The sequence below is a fragment of the Rutidosis leptorrhynchoides genome, chromosome 6, assembly GCF_046630445.1.
Source record: "Rutidosis leptorrhynchoides isolate AG116_Rl617_1_P2 chromosome 6, CSIRO_AGI_Rlap_v1, whole genome shotgun sequence".
NCBI lineage: Eukaryota > Viridiplantae > Streptophyta > Magnoliopsida > Asterales > Asteraceae > Rutidosis > Rutidosis leptorrhynchoides.
The window spans coordinates 269928319-269935585 of record NC_092338.1 but is presented as its reverse complement, the minus strand read 5'-3'; positions in this window follow the sequence as shown (position 1 = coordinate 269935585).

Here is a 7267-nt window from a genome sequence, read left to right as displayed (position 1 = left end):
AGTATATTAAATATATATTTTGTGATTTTAAATTTATTTAGTAAACGATAGAAGCACTCGTTTATCATTCGATGGTTATTTAAATAAGTTAAGTTCAAACTTAAGTGATTTTAAAATAAACGGTGATACGAAAATGAGTGATATAAATTTTAGGCTTATTAAAAATGTACTTGGGAGCTATTTGTTGAATTTTAAAAATTTTTATATTTTACTTGGGATTGGGAGTAAATAATTAATGTAATTTTGATTTAATAGTTAGTGATCGAATTTTATACCATAATGACCAAAATAAATAAATATAGTTAATTTAAAAAAATGGAATTTTTCTGAACAGTTTTATCCGCCACTGATTTCGCACGATACACAGTCCGTAAAAACTGTCGGTAGAAAAGAACAAGAAGGAGTTTGCTTATTGATTCATTATTGAATCATGCACATTCATTAACCTTTATATTACTTTATTTATTATATATATATATATATATATATATATATATATATATATATATATATATATATATATATATATATATATATATAATATACTTATATATATGTAGAGATAGATGGAGTCCTGGACATCAACCATCCACTCTTCATCTTCTCTTGCTCCGGTCATCTCACAGCCACCACTCAATCACCGGACCACCACCATCTCCGGCAACCCGCTAAAGCCATCATGAACCATCCACCACTTCAACCTTAACCCCATATGATATCTCTTTTTCTAATGGGTTTTGTTTCCATTGTCACCCCAAACTATCGAACACTAAGGACCACTCTAAACCGCCTACTATACATTCTGTTTTCTACATATGATTCAACCATCATCGAACCTTAACCAAAACCCAAACACCACTTATGAAAAATTGCTCCTGTGTCAATCATAAACCCACCACCTTTGAGAACCACCATAGGCTTTATAGTTATTTCAAACCATTTACGAATTCACGTTGTTTAGATACTATTTTGATCAGACCCAGATCACACGTAAATTATCATCAAACAATCATGGTGTTCTCGTTTATTCAAAAACACCCACGAACCATCATAAATCTCCCTCATTATTTATTTTTACTCGTGACTTAAACCTCTAAACCAGCATCACCTAATCACCACCACCACCGTGAGAAAACTGTTCTTGCTACAGCGATTTCTGTTTCAAACTATCGTAAAACACTTCAACGATCATCACATCATAACCATTGAAACACCTACTGTTGCTACAGTTTATATTTTTTCTTTTAATCACCACCGAAGTATCACTGAAAACTACTACAACCCCGTCACTCTTTCTACATCTCTCTTTTCTATTCTTTTAACTCGATGAATCCAAACGTCATCAACAATCTGCTGCATATGATGATAACGCATTATGTTGATAAAGATGATAAATAAAATAACGAAAGTGATGATGATGGGTACAGGTATGAGAATGATGATGGATGATTCGATGATGATATCATGATGATAAGGAACGATGCAATTTGTCTTTTATTTTTATTCTCTTCATTTTCCCTTTGCTACTGCAGCAGCAAACCAACCAGATTAAAACCCTTGGACCCAACTTAAATCAGAAATGGGCTGCTGGAATGACTCTTTAAAACTGTTGGGTTTTGCAAATCGTTTGGGCCGTATTATCAATTGGGCCGTGACCAGGTTTGGATTTCTAATTGGGCTGCTTTGGCATACTAAACCCACAGAGAAAGATTAAAAAGAATTAAAACGGGCTATTAAAATAGAAAACCAAAAACAGAGGGACGGTTAGGAGAATTTTCGTGTGAGCGGGAGGTCGCAGGTTCAAGCCTTGGCGGGGGTATTTTTTTTGAGGATTTTACTCTTAAGGTAGTATTACTTATTTTTTATTATTATTATTATTATTATTATTATTATTATTATTATTATTATTATTATTTTTATTATTATTTTTATTATTATTTTTATTATTTTTATTATTATTTTTATTATTATTATTATTATTATTATTATTATTATTAATTAATTTAGTTTTAATATTAATATGATTGATCTTAGAAATTGAAAGTATTAATCTAGATTGTAATAAAATGATTAGATTACAAAAATAATGTAAACTCTCATATGTAAAATAAAAATAATGAAATATTGTAGCTACTCTTACAAAGTTTATAACATATAAGAATAAGTATAAGAATACATATGATTATTATTACTATTATTATTATTACTACTATTATTAACATAAGTATTATTATTTTCAAGTATTATTATTAAGTATTTTTAGTAGTAAGAATTATTATCAAAATTAGTATTTTTACTGTAAAAATATTACAAATTTATATTCTGTTATTATTACTATCTTTTTTAAATTTTTATATATTTTATTATTATCATTTTTATTATCAATATTAGCATTATTAGTATTATCATTATTATTGTTATTATACGTATCATTAGTTTTATTGTCATTATTATCAATAATATTCTTATAATTAACATTATAACAAATAAACACTAATTATATAAAAAATATATTTAAATACATATAACATAATTATATTAATATTTTTATAATAAATACTAATTATTTACCTAAAGTAAATAAAGTAAATATGTCTAACTGAATTATTAATAAAACCTATAAATTATTAAATATAATAATTAGGTTCGTGAATCCGAGGCCAACCCTGCATTGTTCAGTATCGTCGTATGAATATTTTTACTACAAAATATCGTATTGTGAGTTTCATTACTCCCTTTTTAAATGTTTTTGCAATATATATATTTTTGGGACTGAGAATACAAGCGATGTTTTATAACTGTTTTACGAAATAGACACAAGTACTTAAAAACATTCTACGATTAAGTTACGAGTACACCGGATATCACCCATTTATAGTCTGGTAATCTAAGAATTAGGAAACCGAGCTCCTAATTGACGCGAATCCTAAAGATAGGTCTATAGGCACTCACAAGCCCCAGTCAGAGAATTTGAAATGCTTTAGTACTTCGAAATAGGTATATAACCGCCAGCTTTAAAAGATATGATCTGTTTGTGAGGTGTACACAACCATCATATTTAAAAGAGTGGCATGTTTGTATGCTTTTGCATGACTGTGCGGAATGCCGGTATGCGGGGGATATTCTATATGCATCTTGTTAAGGTCGATTACTGGTGTTTATATATCATATGAATGATTTTCCAGTAGTGAGCAAACCTGCACAGATTGTTTTCGAAATATGAGTATCTTGTGGTCTATTATACTATCGGAAATGATTATTTATGATAAACTAATGAACTCACCAACCTTTTGGTTGACACTTTAGAGCATGTTTATTCTCAGGTATTAAAGAAATCTTCCGCTGTGCATTTGCTCATATTAGAGATATTACTTGGAGTCATTCATGACATATTTTCAAAAGACATTGCATTCGAGTCGTCGAGTTCATCAAGATTATTACTAAGTCAATTATAGTTGGATATATTATGAAATGGTATGCATGCCATCAACTGTCGATGTAATAAAAGTTTGTCTTTTAAAAACGAATGCAATGTTTGTAAAATGTGTCATATAGAGGTTAAGTACCTCGCGATGTAACCAAATGTAATGTATTCGTCCAGATGGATTAGGACGGGTCGTTATAGTGTTCATCGTAAAATTCGAGTTCAATTCAACGTTTTAGATTCAATTGATGATTCAGATAGATTATAGAGAAGATTTGAAACCTTTTTCATGTTATGATCGTGGTCTCAAATAACCTCAATTTCAAAATCAAAAAATGGGTTCATACGCGTTCTATTTTCTTTCTATTACAACTTTATATTTAAATTTATGTTGTTTTAAATAATTTAATTACTCTCTAATAGTTTCTGTGTCCTAAAACTAATCATGTAAAACGTCGTTAGTTGATTTGATCCCTGGTTTGTGTAGTGACCCGAACTTTTCCATGTTTTTATATATCAAATGAAATTGATATTTATATGATTAAGTGTTTCTAACATGTTAAGCAATCAAACTTGTTAAGACTTGATTAATTGAAATTGGTTTCATATAGACAATTGACCACCCAAGTTGACCGGTGATTCACGAACGTTAAAACTTGTAAAAACTATATGATGTCATCTATATGGATATATATATAGTTAACATACTATTATGATGAATAAACATATCATTAAGTATATTAACAATGAACTACATATGTAAAAACAAGACTACTAACTTAATGATTTCGAAACGAGGCATATATGTAACGATTATCGTTGTAACTGTCATACCCCATCATAATCCATCTGGACGAAGTCACCAACATTTGGTTCCATTGCGATGATCGACTCCAAATAATGTCTTTACAATGAGCAAATGCACAGCGGAAGAGTTCTTTCATACATGAGAATAAACATGCTTTCAAGTGTCAACCAAAAGGTTGGTGAGTTCATAGATTTATCATAAAACAATAAAATTCATCATTTTAATAGACCACGAGATTTAAATCCTTCATGGTACAAATGTGCCCGAATCCTATACCCACCTGTAATGTACATGCGATATCTTTTAAATACAGTACACCTTTCTCGTGTAAGAAATCATCTTTCATAATTCTTAGTAACCGTACACATATCTTGTGCACAAAAATAACATACACATAACCTGTGTATAAAATCATTCACTCGATTCATAACATTCACTTTTCATTTCTTTCATAGCTTGGCTTGGTAACTGACCTTAACATATAATGCGCATAATAATATCCCCAAAACAGAACATCTCATCTGTATAATAATCATATAAACTTCGAAGTACTAAACACCACGCCCACTAGCCCTTCCGTCTAGTGAACATTCTGGGTGGGGGTGTTAAACCCGGTAGCTACCTTTAGGATTCGCGTCAATTAGACGTGCACTAATTCTCAAAATTAGTGATGTTCCCTAATTCTTAGGTTACCAAGCAATAATAATCAGGGGAAAAATATTCATATCAATTGTGGCAATTATCACGTCCACATAATTCAATGGTGGCAATTATCACGTCCACATAATTCATTCAAGGAATGTTTTACTTGTGTCTATCTCGTTAAACATTTATAAAAGCATTTCATGTACTCGCAGTTCAAAATATATTTCAAAAGCATTTAATAAAGAAGTTGTAAAAGTAGCGCATGTATTCTCAGTCCCAAAAATATAAAGAGTAAAAGGGAATCAAATGAACTCACACTACTGTATTTTGTAGTAAAAATACATATGATGATTTTGAACAACTGAACAATGCAGGGTTGGCCTTGGATTCACGAACCTATATCATTTTTGTATATATTAAAACATATACTTGTACTTGAGAAAATATATATATTATTAATAGTGATATAATTTCTATATTAATAACTTATGTATTTCTCTATTTAATTAAATATATTCATTTATTTATTTTGAATAAATATTAATATAGTTAAGTTAGATATATTTTTATGTGGAGATCATTTGTTTGTGAAATTAATAATTATGTTAATACTAGTATTAGTAATAATATCGATAATGATAAAAATGAATATAATAATGTTAATAAAAATGATGATAATAATACTAATACTAGTAATAATAATAATAATAGTAATAATAATAATAACTTTTGATGATGGTAACTACCTTTAATTGTTTTTCCAAAAAAGAATGCTCGCAACCGGGCTCGAACCCGCGACCTCTCGCTTAACACAACAACACTCATAACCACTCCTTTGTCTCAACTTTTCTGATTATACTTAGCAACTTAGAGTCTTTTTAAGCCGTCATCATTATCATCAATTTTACCCCTATATTGCTAATCATACTTCACTGCCCAATCACAAAATAAAATCTCGGCCAAATAAAATTCTCGGCCCCACATAACCCATAAACACGGCCCAAGTATTTTATTTAAACCCAACTGTAACTAAATCAATGGGTGTGTGATTTCTAAAATAGCAACTTTCTAAATTTGGAAACTTTCCAAAAATAGAAACTTTCCAAAAATAGAAACTTTCCAAAAATGGAAACCTGCTAAAAAATAGAAACTTTCTAAAAATAGAAAGTGTGTGTCCGTACACTGTTCCGATCAAACCGATGCATATTGAGTATTGTTCTATGTCTACTTGCAACATGTACAATAGCTATCATACTAAGACTTGACCTGCTTTATTTATAGGTCGACGTAGTGATCATTCCTGATCACTGTACTCATTTGCTGTTCGCTTAATTGTGTTGGTTACTTCGTTACTATTAAGGTGAGTTATAGTCCCGTTGTTGCATACTTTTCAAAGTATATTTTTGGGATGTGATTACATGCATTTTATTTCACGTTTAGACACAAGTGACAATTAAATTTAAATTATTCATTGTGAGTTGGACAAAAATATTCCCTAGTCCGGTAACTGTAATTATTGGTTTCTACCGGTGAACGCGAATCCTACGGATAGATCTATCGGGTTTGACAACCCCATTTTGAGCTAGTCGCGCTAGCAATTTATAATCGAAATGTTTAGTACTTCGTATTTTGTTGTAGATACACTGTCCAGTGTATATTATTATTGTGTTTGGTAAGGGTAAATAAAGGGTTAAGTGGTTACCAGGTGGCTCATCGATAATGGAATAATGTTTAATGTTTTCTAACATTTTTAAATCTTGTGGTCTAAAGTTTATTCAATTATTTAAACCTATAATTCACTCAACCTTTGTGTTGACAGTTTATTCGCATGTTTTCACAGGTACTTGAGTTTATGTGATGCTTCCACTGTGTTTAGAAGAGTCTGCATGCATTTGGGCAGATGTTAATGAAACAATTTATAAAACTTAAGCTTTCATTCTGTTATTGGATAATTTAAATTAGTGGGTTTGTTGACAATGTTTTGTGTCAACTTTGGTTAATTAATATGTTGGGTTACTTTTAAACTACATATTTTGGTATGATTTCCTTTTTGGGAAACTTTTGAAATAAAAAAATGCAATGCCGTTTGTTAAATTCATTTAAGTTCGATCAAGCTATGGGACCAAGTGACGAAGCCGTTAAGTGTTTTGACGGGGCCATCACAACTTGACTTTTAAAATCAATTAGACACATGTTCTATATCTATATGATATGCTAACTTAATGATTTAAAACCTGAAAACACGAAAAATACCGTAAAACCGGATATACTCCGTCGTAGTAACACCGCAGGCTGTTTTGGGTTAGTTAATTAAAAACTATGATAAACTTTGATTTAAAAGTTGTTCTTCTGGGAAAATGATTTTTCTTATGTACATGAAACTATATCCA